Here is a 17,244-nt window from a genome sequence, read left to right as displayed (position 1 = left end):
GCCGAGAAAGTTAATCCTGTTGAGGTCACACCAACAATCTCAAGTAATGGCAACCGATATTTGTTGGTTTTATAGGTACTATCCATTAAGAACACAATATTGAATGAATTTAACAACTTCACAGCATCAGGATGGGTCCAGAACAAATCGCTTACCACATCAGATTCATCAAGACATCTACTAAAATGGATGTAGTGATCACGTTCCAACATCAACATTAACTGTTGTAACTCAGTTCTTGAACCTCTTATTGAACGTTTGTACCTATATCTTGCATTATACACTTGCTTCAGAGTTGTAACATTACAATCATCTTTTTCTTTCAGAGTGAGAAGTATATTTGCAGGTTTGACTTGACTTTTGGTCATATCAACAAGCAACGACTGTTTAGTAGACTTCAACCTACCCGCATAGGGGTGACCAACTAGAGTAGAAGAGACATCGTGATTATGGTAACCACATTTTACGTTCAACACCCATCCCTCCCCTTGAGAGATGGGTCTCCCTCTCAATCTAAAGGGACAATCACATTTTCTTGTCCCAGATAAACTGGGTTCTGCATCACACTTGTATTTTCTATATTTTCCACCTCTTTCACAACCTAATAATACATGGGTCTTTCTTCCTGGTTGTCCATTGTATTTATCCGATCTTAGAATAATAACGACAAAGCCAAGATTATAAGCAACCCCTCTAACCCATTTAATTAAATCTTCACGTGTTGAGAAAATATCATCGGTTGTAAAATGAGATGTATAATCTTGTTCGCAGATATCATGAACAAAATCAGAAAACTCTGACATGAGACTACAATTTTGTTGAGAATCCGCTTGAGAATCCAAGAAACTCAAATAACTAAAATGATGATCTTCCATAATGAACTATAATAAAAAAAGAAATTTTAATACGTAAATAACCCATCTAAATGCATAAAGAATGCAACACGTATCACAGAAAACGAGTGAATGCAACACGTATCAAAAATTGAAAACTAATTGCATGTTGATATTCATTGCATAATTTACGTTAGAAAATTCACCAATCACACAGTATACATTCACTCATATTAAAAATTCACCAATAACACAATATACACACCAACACACAAAATCCAAGTATGAAACAGAATAGTATGAAACGAAATAGCTATTCCGTTTCACATCTTTAAGACACGGATTATGTAATCCGTTTGGAAAAACAAAATTTTGGTTTCTATTTGATGTTCAAGTGTTTGGACTTCAAGTGTTTGGTCTGTCGGACAAAACATCCATGCAAATAAGGAGCGAAAATTTCAACGAAATAAGTGATTCAATTCTATTTCTAAGACCATGACAGCACGTACATGCATGCCACCAATCTTATTCACCAGTTCTTTTCTTTGCACAGAACTGGAAATGGAATCAAGAAGAAAGAAATGGGGTGAGGGTGTGTGGGTGTAATTTTTAACAGAATATTATGCAAGGTTTATTTACCAATAACATTTAAAAGTAACATTTAAAAATAATGGGGTGATCGTGTTATTTTTTTATGGGCAGAAAAAAATCATGATTTATGCGAAACGGCATACACTTTCCGTTTCGTAAAATATTGTGAAACGGATTCTTTATTTATCATCTAACAAACGTACACCAAAAACAAATGTATTCTTGACTTACAACATCCCCACAACCACCTACGAACATGAGTAATAAACATATATATATATATATATATATATATATATATATATATATATATATATATATATATATATATATATATATATATATATATATATATATATATATACATATGTAATTTTGTGATGGATGCGAAAATCATAATTTATAGGAAACGGAATACAGAATCCGTTTCATAACGTTTTGAAACGGATTCTGTATTCCGTTTCAAAAAAGTTTGCAAATTTTTTTATGAAACGGAATACAAAATCCGTTTCAAAACGTTATGAAACGGATTCTGTATTCCGTTTCATAAAAAAATTTGCAAATTTTTTTAGAAACGGATTACAGAAACCGTTCCATAACATTTTGAAACGGATTCTGTATTCCGTTTCCCATACATTTTGAAAAACAACCGTTTTGAAACGCAGACAATCCCTTCAAACAAATTTCGTTTACAAAGAACTTAAGGTGGTATGAAGGCTAATCTGGATTGACGGAAGTACCTCTCCAAGATAAGGCAGTTACTGAGTGACAGAATAAACGAAACATGATTCCTTAAAAAAAATAAATGAAAGTCATACAATACAAACCAGAAGAGGGACCACCACACACAGAATGAACGAATGAAGACAAGAGGGACCACTACAGAGAGAATGAACGATTGAAGAAGGACAACTCTCACTCTCAGGACCACGAACCACTGAGCAAAAATTTTAATGAAAGCAGCTGGATGATGGAGAAGAAACGGAGTACAAGAATACTAAATAGTAACGTATAGTAACGTTTTGGGGGGTGCAGGGACGTTGACGCAGTAAATGAAATTTACTGCGTCCCTACCCACTTTCACCCATTCTCACAGTATATTAAATAAGGGTATAAGCGTAAATTTTGGAGGTACATGAGATTTCTTGGAGGTGCGGGGAGAAGGCGCCTATGATAAGGTAATAAAATTAGACAAAAGTGCCTTTTATTCTTAACATAATATTAATGGGCCTTGCACCAAGAAGGCCTTTTATTGATAAAAGCTTATCTTTTATTTATCCATTTTGTGCACACCTATCATTTTAAAAATTATTTTTCCATCAAACCCTATTTATTCACATTCTTGCATAATTTTTTATTTTATTTTCTTTTGAAAAAATAAAATACTAGCAAGATTGCTTTTCGATCTATCTTGAAATGTCAATTTTTTCTGTTATTGTTACATTTTTCCGGATGTGAACTTAATTTAATAGATCAACAAAAAAAAATTTATTTTGAAAAATTTATTTTACATGTTATTCAATTCAATATTAAAAATAATATTTAATTCATTTATATATTAAAATTATTATAAAATATTTTATTTACGAATAAAAATTATATATTTCGTTCACGTGTGTACATATTCACTATTTAATTTAATTTGTTACGCAAAGATTACTCATAACTAATAACTTTTTCTTTTTCATGTTTTTAATTTATTAATTAAAATTATATGTTTATAATTTCACATAATTTAAAAAATAATTTATAAATATATTATCATTTGAAATTTAATATAATAATATATATTTTTAATATAACTTAAAAAAATATATAAAGAATAAAAAAAATCGACCTTATACACAAGTCTACAAATAATAGTTAAAAAAAGTTGTACTCACTAATTTTCTTTTATATAAATATATATATATATATATATATATATATATATATATATATATATATATTGAATGTATAGGCCTTACAACTTAAAAGTAGAGAACATTTATTGTAGTACGGAATAAACAACTCTAGATAAAGGAAGGGACATAAAGGTATGCCATTATTGTAGTACGGAACCACCTTGACGAAAGGACAAATTACAAAGTAATTAAAGGTAGTTAAGCAGGTTAAACAAAACCCTCAACTTATCTAATTTTGCATAATCTAGGCCTAAGAGTCTGGTCCATCTAGGTAGTATAAATAACAATGTTCGAGGTAAGAATCTGATCTCATTTATTGCAATCACTATATTGGTTGCAGTAGCTAATTTGAGTGTTAGAGTGTCTTTGCAGATATCTTCACCGCCAGGAACTCTACGTTTTTGTCGAAAGAGAATACCTGGACAAGAAAGAGTGAAGAGAACCAACGACTTATGTTAGATTGAAGAGTGGATCCAAGTACGAACCTAGAACATCTTGACCTCTGTAAAAAATTTTGTCCCTTGAATTACATTTTGTCCATGTAGGATTATATATATATATATATATATATATATATATATATATATATATATATATATATATATATCACTTAGAATTTAAATATTTTTTAAATATTAAATAATTCTTTTTGGACGGAATAATTTGAGAAATTATTTTTTTGGAATTACAAAATTATAATTAATAATTTAGAACTTAATTTGTAAGAATTTATAATTTGAAATACAATATCCTTACATATTTAAATATCAGAACAACGTAACCTAACAATTGTAATCTTTCAAATTTTTTTATTTTAATTTTATTATTGTACACTTAATATAAAAATTAAAAAATGGCAAACTGACAATGACTAGAACATATTATGTGAGAATGTCAATTGTAAGACCCTGCTCTTTTCTGCCCCAAATCTGATGGGCCTAAGAGCCGGCCCAAAGGTTAAAGCTGAGTCCATGTGCCCTAACCCTCACACTCTCTTCATTCACAAATTCGCAGCCGCCTCCTCTCCCTTCGTACCGCTAGAGCTCTGCTAGGGTTTACTTCTCACCTCGAACTAGTCCGCCTAAAAGCTCAAGTAGTGAGTTCCACTCCACTTCTGCAAGTTCGTCACTCGAGCTGCTGTGCTCCGGGGTCCTATGTCGAAGTTGTGTGAGCCCTTTTCCAGGTACGGGAAGTTAGAGTCTCAGTCCTTTGGTGTTGTCTTGTCTGTTTGTGAGCGAATCACTGATTGCATGGATAAATCATTCGTTTTGGTGTGATTAACTGTTTTGTATGCTTTGTTGGTTCGATTTTCATGGCTGTTGCAGTGAAGGACAGTGGCGAGACCTATTAATCTCGCCCAAGCGAGTCCATCTCGCCTAGGCGAGATGAAACATGGAGCTCGCCTAAGTTTTTGGCACGAAAGGTCGCCCAGGCGACTCGCTCAACTTTTGAGCGAGCAGGCAACTCGCCCAGGCGAGAGGGATCTCGCTTAAGCGAGATCCCGTGTTGCTCATGCCCTTGTTTTTTTGTGCTCTCGCCTAGGCGAGGGGGAGGCTCGCCTGAGCGAGCACATCTCGCCTGAGCGAGATGCTGGGCGAGACCGTACTGTTTCTGGATGCCTGTTTGTTCCTGAACGATCTGTTTTGGTTGAGTATGATTGTATGATGAGTGATATGCATATAATGGAACATGAAGTATGTTTGGCATGATTCATGAAATGATTATGACGGGTTGGGTATGATATTGGCATGTGAAATGAATGAGTGGTGTGGAACCAAAGGAACACGTGATTAATATGAGATGAGGCCCTAGATTCATGGGGTGGTGATGATCAGAGGTAGGGATTCGAAATCTGACGCGTATGAGGAATTAATCTCAGGGGTTGGTATGGAAATGTAAATATAATTCTAATATTCTCTTATTGCTGAATTATGAATGTTGGTCCGTGTCAGCTTATAAATTCCTTGGGGTCTCTAGGTGAGACCTCCGGGGTTGCGCTTCAGTGGTCGGGACGTAATCCCATGGCCCCTGTTAGTGGGTGTCCATGGTGGTGCCCCATCTGTATAACTAAGTAAGGATTCAAGGTAAGGACTGTATCCTGACACTCTAAGGGGCCAATTAGTCTCACTTAGAGCGGACTGACTCCTGTGGTGAGAGTAGCAGGAGGCCTGAAATTCATTAAGGGCTAACCTTGTGGTGAGGGAGAATTGTTTCATCGTGACATTTGTAACACATAGCTCGGGGGTGAGCAGCTCAGGTTCGAGCAGGGTATCCACCACAAGTGCAAGCATCCGCTGAATCCGACCAAGTTATACGTATCCGGATGAGTCGAGTCGAGTCGTAGTGTATTGATTGAGAGTCATAACATGTTTGGTTGATTATATGGATGTGAGATGATGAAAATACTTTTGATTGTATGATGCATATGTTGTTGGCTCTAGCTTACCCGTTTCGTTGCATGGTTGTGTTGTATGTGGCTGTTCTTTCTTGCGATGATCATCGACCTGGTTGATGGGAGCAGATGGGCGAAGTTCTCGTGGTCAACAAGGGAATGGTGATTCCACCGCTTAGCCGTCTGGGCTGGATCTTACACTCCTCTTCTTGATGTTTTCTTTAGGGCTATGGCCCCGGTATTCGTTGCCTTTGGATTGTAAACTCTTAGTTAAACTGTTATCCTGTTTTTGTTGGCATCGTGGTGTGCCTGGTTTTGTAGGGATGATGTTGGGAACCCCAGGACTGCGTGATTTTACTATCTTACGTGTGACGTTTCCTTTAATTGTGTTTATAAATTAAATGAGACGTTACATCAATCCAACTTACCAAATTACATTGAAATAGCGGACAAGTATATTGAGCCAATTTAGTGTCATTCCTACTTAAAATTTTCATGTCAATTTGAATTTGAAATTTAAGAACTCATTAAACAACTCTTATTAAACAAAGATGCTACATACTTACACTTTGCTACCAATTCAACCATATCCAATGGTGGAATCTAATTTAACACCGATCCTTATTTTGTAATGCAAGTTAATAAAAAGTGTTGGAGATAATCTAATAGAATTGGTTGAAGATTGTTTTAGCACTGTTAAGTTGATACTTCCACAGAAAAATTGAATGGAATAAGAATGCCATTTATTTTTAATTTTGATGATTCCAGATTGTCATTTAGTTAATAGAAAATTTGGGGAACTTTCTATTATATCGCTTTTAAGCAGCCAATGTTTATAGAGACTCTGAATTTTGTTCATTGTAGCTTCACAAGGAAAATGAAACATTTGCAACATGTTTATGCTAAGAGGGATACAATAATATTAAGGAACACCAGAGATTCTCTATTTTCATAAGTGAAATGAAACAAATGAATCTCTGTGTTCTTACACAAAAAAAAAAACACAAACATTTTCAATTGATTTTACGGGTTTCCATCCATATCTTACAATTGTCAAAGTTTACAGGCACTGATAGGCTTTCCACACAAACCTTCATTTCCAGAATAAGTACTCTCAGGAAAATCAATTAGAGATTTACCCTTTGGAATTTCCCCTTCAAGTACATTATCTTATAAGTCCAATTCCTTCAACTTTCTTTAGCTTGAGAGAAAAAAAAAACCATTGGGTATGTTTCCACTGAAGTGATTACTTTGCAGCTTCAGACTCTCCAACAAGGTCAACTTTGCCAGAACTTCAGGTAAGTTGGAAGCTAACTCATTGAAGCTCAAATCCAAACTGTGAATGGAGTTCAACCTCCCAAGGGAACCTGGCAATGTACCCTTCAGAAGGTTATGAGACAAATTCAGGTGATGAATGTTTAACTGTTCTCCCACTCCAATTGCCTCAACTCCACTTGAGAAGTTATCAGAAAGATCAATATATGTTAGTGATCCCCAGAAGTACCTTTTTGAGCAGTGTTAAATACTCCAGTTATGGAGCCTGTTAAATCCGATCCAACCCGCCCGATGCTCAGCCCTAGTTTCTAGTACTGGGCCAGTTAAATTGTTGCCATAAAGGTAAAGTTTTTACAGTTTTGGCATCTGCAACCCAATTGTTTGTGGAATTGCTCCGCTGAGGCCTACTAAGCCACCGAGATCAACAATTTAAAGAGAGGTGAGGAGTGTTATGGAAGGAGAAAGCTGGCCCACCATTTGTGTTTGAACCAAATATTTTTCATTGAGACTTGGGAGAAGGATTTGTGTCACTCTAGTGGTTGCATTGTCACAGACAACACCTTCCCATTCCCAAGAACTCCTACCAACCCACTTTGCCAACCTACCAGATGTATCAACTGAATGCCATTCTTGAATGCCATCAAACCTTCCAAATCATCTTAACTGCATTCTCTTGTTACTTTCCTTAATGCTTTTCCAAATGCTATCACTGTTAGCAGTGTAACTATCTGTAGCAGCTGATAGCCCATGTTTCTCAACCCAATGGAAGTGGCTCTTACTTATCTTATTGCAATTTTTTTCTTGAAAAAGCCCTTCAAAATGTTGGCTTAAGATATTTTGGCAAATAGTCCACTCTTCATGGGATGCAGATACAAACAAATAGCATTACTTTTCAGATCTATCTTTTTTCTTTCCTTTAGGCCACTTTTCCCTTTTAAATTGCAAAGTTGGAAAGCACATTTCTCTGAAGGATAATGATACAATGCCCCGTTTATTTGACCCCCAAATTACCCGTCTACGTGGTACTGAATATTTTATTCATTTTTAAGGAAACGGGAAATGAAGGCAGCGAGAAGGGATAGTTTGCGTGATTTGCACGCGCTATGCATTGGATTAAGTTTTTAAAAAAACACATTCATTCGCAAGTTCCCTCGTTTCTTCCCCTGCACTTTCTTCTTCGACCAGAGACGCACGAGCAACCAGAAACCTATTTTGAATCGCAATGCTTTGTCTTCCCAAAAAGTCTATCGTTCCATAAAGGTTGGTGTTGTGGGTCGCAGTGGAAGCGGATAGCGGAGGTGTGGAGAGTGGTTTGGGTTGTTGGAGGCGGCGGCTTCCGCGAAAACTGGTGGGTAGCGTTCGATTCATTGGTTGGGCGCTCTCTTGTCGGTTGATTAAGGTCATTGGCGGAACGAACATTTCTCCGGTAGGTTATGGTGGAAAACCCCTTTTCGAAGATTTAATGTGGTTTTTTTTTTACTTAGCATGTTGTGAAGTGTATTTTTTGTTGAATTTCTTTTGTTGTTATTCGTTATTGTATTATTAATAAATTTTGATAGGTTGTTGATGAATCATGGCCGGAAAGAGTAGAAAAGATAAAGTTTTAGAAGAGGAACGAGTAAGTGTTTTGAAATGATGTTTTTCATGGTAAATTTGAAATTGTTATATGAATAGTTAATAATGCAATGTGTATTTTATTTTCATTGAAAGGTACGATTAATTAATTTTGTCGACACAAAATATATTGTTCGCATGAATAATCTGTTGACGGATGCACACCGTGTTTGCAGGGACATGTAGTCAACTTAGCATGCAGAGGTATTTGCCCCATGCCGCCACAGAGTTTAATGACACAATATTTTGTGTTAGGTTGACCCAATATCAAACTCGAGGATCTCATCTGGTATATGTGAAGTTTTAAATATTCATTAACCACACGTGAACCTAACATAAATTAGGATACCTAATACTTCTTTTTTAAATGTTTGCCATTCAGGACCTAAACGCCAAATTTGCTAACTTGATAAGGAGCAAGCATATCAATGAAGTCGTTCTTAGTGGCCCCAATACTGCGGTAGTTTGCAAACTTCTTATTTCAGATTCACCCCGCTCGACGAAGATAGGGAAGGGCTGGAAGGAATTTTGCAATCAACATCAATTAAAAGAAGGGGATCGTGTGCTCTTTCAAGTGGATCACGCTGATGCTGATGAATTCATTACAGTCTTTGTCAACAAATGTTTGTGTGACGACTAATTATGATCTTCAAACAATTTCATGATATGTAATGAAAGTTAAGCTTTTCATAAAAATCTGATATTTATGTTTTCTACGTCTCGAATTAACTGTCCTTTTGTGTTTCCATAACTGCCTTTTTATGTTGAACTTTTTGTACATGTACATGCAGTACTGCAACTCATTTTACAATGTATTATTACTTCAAATATGCTTTCCACACAATCCAATGGTCATCCAAGTAATTCCATCACCATGAACCATCAACAAACCACCTAAATAAGTAATTGGAATTCAAGATTCACTTCAAAACGAACTTTTCTGCGTCTCGAATTAACTGTCCTTTTGTGTTTCCATAACTGCCTTTTTACGTTGTACTTTTTGTACATGCAATGCTGCAACTCATTGTAATATGTATTATTACTTCAAATATGCTTTCGACACAATGGAATGGTCATCCAAGTAATTCCACCACCATGAACCATCAACAAACCACCTAAATAAGTAATTGGAATTCAAGATTCACTTAAAAACTAACTTTTTTGCGTCTCGAATTAACTGTCCTTTTGTGTTTCCATAACTGCCTTTTTACGTTCAACTTTTTGTACATGCACTACTGCAATTGATTTTACAGTGTATTATTACTTCAAATATGGTTTCCACACAATGGAATGGTCATCCAGATATTTCCACCACCGTGAATCATCACCAAACCACCTAAATAAGTTTTTGGAATTTAAGATTCACTTAAAAGGAAGTTTTATGCGTCTCCAATTAATTGTCATGTTGTGTGTCCATAACTGCCTTTTTACATTCAATTTTTTGTACATGCACTACTGCAACTGATTTTACAGTGTATTATTACTTCAAATATGGTTTCCACACAATGGAATGGTCATCCAGATATTTCCACCACCGTGAATCATCACCAAACCACCTAAATAAGTTATTGGAATTGAAGATTCACTTAAAAAGGAAGTTTTCTGCGTTTCGAATTAACTGTCCTGTTGTGTGTCCATAACTGCCTTTTTACATTCAACTTTTTGTACATGCACTACTGCAACTGATTTTACAGTGTATTATTACTTCAAATATGGTTTCCACACAATGGAATGGTCATCCAGATATTTCCACCACCGTGAATCATCACCAAACCACCTAAATAAGTTATTGGAATTGAAGATTCACTTAAAAATGAAGTTTTCTGCGTTTCGAATTAACTGTCCTGTTGTGTGTCCATAACTGCCTTTTTACATTCAACTTTTTGTACATGCACTACTGCAACTGATTTTACAGTGTATTATTACTTCAAATATGGTTTCCACACAATGGAATGGTCATCCAGATATTTCCACCACCGTGAATCATCACCAAACCACCTAAATAAGTAATTGCAATTGAAGATTCACTTAAAAAGGAAGTTTTCTGCGTTTCGAATTAACTGTCCTGTTGTGTGTCCATAACTGCCTTTTTACATTCAATTTTTTGTACATGTACTACTGCAACTGATTTTACAGTGTATTATTACTTCAAATATGGTTTCCACACAATGGAATGGTCATCCAGATATTTCCACCACCGTGAATCATCACCAAACCACCTAAATAAGTAATTGCAATTGAAGATTCACTTAAAAAGGAAGTTTTCTGTGTTTCGAATTAACTGTCCTGTTGTGTGTCCATCACTGCATTTTTACATTCAACTTTTTGTACATGCACTACTGCAACTGATTTTACAGTGTATTATTACTTCAAATATGGTTTCCACAATGGAATGGTCATCCAGATATTTCCACCACCGTGAATCATCACCAAACCACCTAAATAAGTAATTGGAATTCAAGATTCACTTAAAAACTAACTTTTCTGCGTCTCGAATTAACTGTCCTTTTGTGTTTCCATAACTGCCTTTTTACGTTCAACTTTTTGTACATGCACTACTACAATTGATTTTACAGTGTATTATTACTTCAAATATGGTTTCCACACAATGGAATGGTCATCCAGATATTTCCACCACCGTGAATCATCACCAAACCACCTAAATAAGTTATTGGAATTGAAGATTCACTTAAAAATGAAGTTTTCTGCGTTTCGAATTAACTGTCCTGTTGTGTGTCCATAACTGCCTTTTTACATTCAACTTTTTGTACATGCACTACTGCAACTGATTTTACAGTGTATTATTACTTCAAATATGGTTTCCACACAATGGAATGGTCATCCAGATATTTCCACCACCGTGAATCATCACCAAACCACCTAAATAAGTTATTGGAATTGAAGATTCACTTAAAAATGAAGTTTTCTACGTTTCGAATTAACTGTCCTGTTGTGTGTCCATAACTGCCTTTTTACATTCAACTTTTTGTACATGCACTACTGCAACTGATTTTACAGTGTATTATTACTTCAAATATGGTTTCCACACAATGGAATGGTCATCCAGATATTTCCACCACCGTGAATCATCACCAAACCACCTAAATAAGTAATTGGAATTCAAGATTCACTTAAAAACTAACTTTTTTGCGTCTCGAATTAACTGTCCTTTTGTGTTTCCATAACTGCCTTTTTACGTTCAACTTTTTGTACATGCACTACTGCAATTGATTTTACAGTGTATTATTACTTCAAATATGGTTTCCACACAATGGAATGGTCATCCAGATATTTCCACCACCGTGAATCATCACCAAACCACCTAAATAAGTTATTGGAATTCAAGATTCACTTAAAAAGGAAGTTTTCTGCGTCTCCAATTAATTGTCATGTTGTGTGTCCATAACTGCCTTTTTACATTCAATTTTTTGTACATGCACTACTGCAACTGATTTTACAATGTATTATTACTTCAAATATGGTTTCCACACAATGGAATGGTCATCCAGATATTTCCACCACCGTGAATCATCACCAAACCACCTAAATAAGTAATTGCAATTGAAGATTCACTTAAAAAGGAAGTTTTCTGCGTTTCGAATTAACTGTCCTGTTGTGTGTCCATAACTGCCTTTTTACATTCAACTTTTTGTACATGCACTACTGCAATTGATTTTACAGTGTATTATTACTTCAAATATGGTTTCCACACAATGGAATGGTCATCCAGATATTTCCAACACCGTGAATCATCACCAAACCACCTAAATAAGTTATTGGAATTGAAGATTCACTTAAAAATGAAGTTTTCTGCGTTTCGAATTAACTGTCATGTTGTGTGTCCATAACTGCCTTTTTACATTCAATTTTTTGTACATGCACTACTGCAACTGATTTTACAGTGTATTATTACTTCAAATATGGTTTCCACACAATGGAATGGTCATCCAGATATTTCCACCACCGTGAATCATCACCAAACCACCTAAATAAGTTATTGGAATTGAAGATTCACTTAAAAATGAAGTTTTCTGCGTTTCGAATTAACTGTCCTGTTGTGTGTCCATAACTGCCTTTTTACATTCAACTTTTTGTACATGCACTACTGCAACTGATTTTACAGTGTATTATTACTTCAAATATGGTTTCCACACAATGGAATGGTCATCCAGATATTTCCACCACCGTGAATCATCACCAAACCACCTAAATAAGTAATTGCAATTGAAGATTCACTTAAAAAGGAAGTTTTCTGCGTTTCGAATTAACTGTCCTGTTGTGTGTCCATAACTGCCTTTTTACATTCAATTTTTTGTACATGCACTACTGCAACTGATTTTACAGTGTATTATTACTTCAAATATGGTTTCCACACAATGGAATGATCATCCAGATATTTCCACCACCGTGAATCATCACCAAACCACCTAAATAAGTAATTGCAATTGAAGATTCACTTAAAAAGGAAGTTTTCTGCGTTTCGAATTAACTGTCCTGTTGTGTGTCCATAACTGCCTTTTTACATTCAACTTTTTGTACATGCACTACTGCAACTGATTTTACATTGTATTATTACTTCAAATATGGTTTCCACAATGGAATGGTCATCCAGATATTTCCACCACCGTGAATCATCACCAAACCACCTAAATAAGTTATTGGAATTCAAGATTCACTTAAAAACTAACTTTTCTGCGTCTCGAATTAACTTTTTGCACATGCAGTACATAACACCACAAACACTTAAGAAAAGTCTTTATTTATTGATTGCACCATAACAGAACAAAAACACAACAAATACAATTCTACACAACTTAATGTTTCATAGGTTTCAATTACATGTCTTGTTACAATTAAACAAATGAAAATGATATTTCATTTCCATCAAACAAAACAAAATACATACATATTGCTGATACTCCAACAACTATTTCGGTATCGTTTTCTTCTTCCGACTATAAACTGCGAACGGAGTTTGGATTAAACGGCTTTTCAACCGTAACCGTGGATCATTCCTCATACGCACGTACATATCACTGTTGGTTGCATTTATGTCTTCTGCAGCTTCACTTGGAACATCCACTTCATTCAAATTCACAGGAGAAACAAATTCATCTTTACTTCTATTTTCCCTCTCAGCCAGAGTTGATTTCAATTTAGCAATCGCTCCACCAAGTTCACGAATATCATGTTCTTGCTGCTCAATTACACCCATAAGCTGCTCCTTCTTTTTCATTCCACCACACTCTTTCCTCTTACATTTGTCACGCTCGCCATCACCTTTTGATAAAGCTTCTTTCACAACTAACTCGCTTATTTCTTCCTTAGAAAGACAAAGATCATGCACAATCTGAAATTTAATTTAAAACAAACAACATCAATAAATTGCAAAAACAACTTAAACCATAAACAATGCAGGATAAAATAATAGAAAAGTACCACATTATTTTTCAAACTATTTCTTATGGACACATCTCCAACTTTGTAATCAATCCAACGCAACAACCTTGGAAATTTGGATTCAATAACTGCTCTCTTTCTCTTCACAAACAGGAAGTGATCAAAAGCCCATAGTTACATCATACAATATTACAATTCATTTCAAACAAAGTTAGTCATTCATAACAATAAACCAAAATGCTACACAACACGATATTGGAGAAAAACAAACGAACTTACCTGCAATAAATATACGCATCCGACAACATGGAAGTGTTTTTGATCTGATTGCTTCTTTAAAACAACTGAGGCAGAACTCAAACTACCAACCAAATACGAATAAACCACACCACCCCAGTTATATTTAACAAGACTAGTCAAATCATCTACAATTCCAAAAAGTGAAACAAACATTGCTCCATTTCTATTAGGCAACAAAAACTCAAAAATGCCTAAAAGAATGTACAACCGACAATAATCTTCTACATCAAGACACTCACACTCAGTCAATAGATAATTATAGACCATACTAATTGTTACCTTTTTTTCAGAAAATTTCTTCCTACAAACACTATCAACGCCAACCTCCTCTAAATCAATTCTATCTCCATAAACCCTCAACCCAAGGCCTACACATACATCTAATAACTTAAATGATACAAATTCGGAGTTAATCATGAAACCTCCTCTACTCTCCACCCACACATTACTTAACTCACAAAGAAGGTTTCGACTAATCTTAACTCTTTCATGCAACAAAACAAACCACCAAAATGGTGTTTGTTGAATACATTGTTTTTGCTCCACACTTAACTTCTTGTTCAACAAACCAATATATTGTGTTCTACAATAATGTCTGAAACTAATCTGCAAATAGACATATTAAAAACCATAGGTTAAACTTATTGTACTCAAATATAAATTAACTTACAAATCATCAAAAAATTAATTACCTGACTTATATCACTACAATCTCCAACCTCACAACCTGAACTACCTTCACAACCTTCACTGATGCCACTCATGTCAACTGACCTGCAATTATAATACGCATATTCAAAAACACAAATCCAATTTGCTTTTTCTACCCACCCAATCCTAAATGTCGAAACCAACATCCAACAACACAAATGCACATCCAATTTTGTACCCACCCGACCCTAACTGCCGAAACAATTCGCATTTTTTCTTACATAAAACGGTTCACATTTTCAATTAAATATCCACGACAACATTTACGATTTACAGAGCATCAGTTTGGGGAAGATAATGGGGTTTCATTTCCGCTCAAAAATCACATAAATAATGGTTTCATTTGCGGAACAACATCACAAAAATAGGTGTTTCTAATAGGATAGTAAAACATACCACAACACCCTTTAATTTGCAGAACAAGAACACTTCAAATTAGGGCTTCCAATTCGACGCACGAAGCTATGGCAGCAATCCGCACTGTCGCCACACTCTCGCCGCACTGTCGCCGCACTCTCGCCGCACTGTCGTCGCACGCCGCACTGTCGTCGCACGCCGCAGACGTTGCACTGTCGCCGCACTCTGCCCGCACTCTCGCCTTTAGTATAAACCGCAAACCAAAGTTCTGTTTTTTTAACTTCTCATTTTTCCTCTCTTGCGCGTGTATCACAACCTCACCATTCACTCCAAATTCTCTCACGCGTTTCTGCTACCGCTTGCTTTAAAATGAATAAAATATTCAGTGCCACGTAAACGGGTAACTTGGGGGTCAAATAAACGGGGCATTGTATCATTATCCTTCTCTGAATCATGATTTCCTTAATAGTACTCAGAGAGTGATAAATTCCATAGACAGACACATTTAATTTTTAGGATTAGTGCCATATTTCTCGTACGTGTAAACTATATGGATTAAACCATAGCAAACCTTCGTGACAGATTCCTGTATGATTTTTAACTAAATATAGGGGTTCTCTATTTCGAAGTTGCAATTGTGATGTAATAGTTAAAAATCAAACTTCTATGTTTCAAGCATGACAGATAGCCAAGCACATGGTAAGTATTAACATTATACTGTTGAGAGCTTGGTGGTTGTGCACATTTCGAAGTTTTTTTTTGGGAGTTTGTCAAATTCCATTTTCTCACTAACTATTCCTTTATGATTTACATGTTGAGAAATCGAGGAGATGCTTTTGTTGTTCTTACTTTTTTTACCACTTCAAGGAATAATTTGTGTCATGATTTGCAATTTCAAGTGTCATCTTACTTAAATTTGTGAGCCTTCTTTTGCTCCACCATTGCACACTTCATTAATTCAATGCGTATGACTATCCCAATTTCGAGAACCACTAATTTATCATATACAGTATCACTCAGAAAGTAACAATTTTACGAAAAAAACATAAATCTACACTGTGCAGAAGTCTTCTTAGCTTTTCAGAAAGAAAACATGTGCTTCAATTGAAGATATCCACCACAACGGATATTTTAAAGAGGGAAAAAGTTACTGCAATGCAACCACAAAAAAAAAAAAAAAATCCTTAACCTCATTTACCTCTTTTACCAGGAATTCAAACTCTTAAAATTACTTAGTACCTCAATGTTTCTACCAACTTAACTAATGTACCTATCCGGGTAAAAAACCAATGTGTCATTACTTAACTAATGACCCTTTCATTTCATACAAAAAAGTAAGGGGATAACAAGTATAATTTTGGCTTGTGATTTTCTCCTATCCTTGTGAAAAAGGGTTAAACCAATTGATTGAATGGGATTATAATTTATTGAATAAAAATATTAAGTAATTCAAAGTATTAATTTAGTGCATAATGAGTGTTAAAAAACAGATGAAGTTTGGATAGGGACAAAATACACGCACAAGGAATCTTAGTTTGTGTTCCCTTGCTAACGATAAGATAGGTGAAAAAAGTAAGTTATTAAAGAGAAAAGCAATTCCCGGAATTCCTAAAACTAATCAATTGGCTATGGTTATATTGGAAAGAGTAATGTACAAGTAGTTACAATGAATCCAAAACCTGAAGGCCTATAACATTTTTGGGTTCTAGAAATTATCTTGTGAGTTATCAACCAAAGTTCACAAAATGGCATGACCGAGCTTAACATTAGATCTTGATCTCCTTCATCCTTTAGCATTCCTGCAATGTATGACAAGTGTAGATGAGAATGCACAAAGATGTAATGGAATTCATCCACACAAGTTTGA

The sequence above is a fragment of the Vigna unguiculata genome, chromosome 2 (genome assembly GCF_004118075.2).
Source record: "Vigna unguiculata cultivar IT97K-499-35 chromosome 2, ASM411807v1, whole genome shotgun sequence".
Lineage (NCBI taxonomy): Eukaryota > Viridiplantae > Streptophyta > Magnoliopsida > Fabales > Fabaceae > Vigna > Vigna unguiculata.
The sequence above is the reverse complement of the archived record's forward strand: the minus strand, read 5'-3'. Positions refer to the sequence as shown.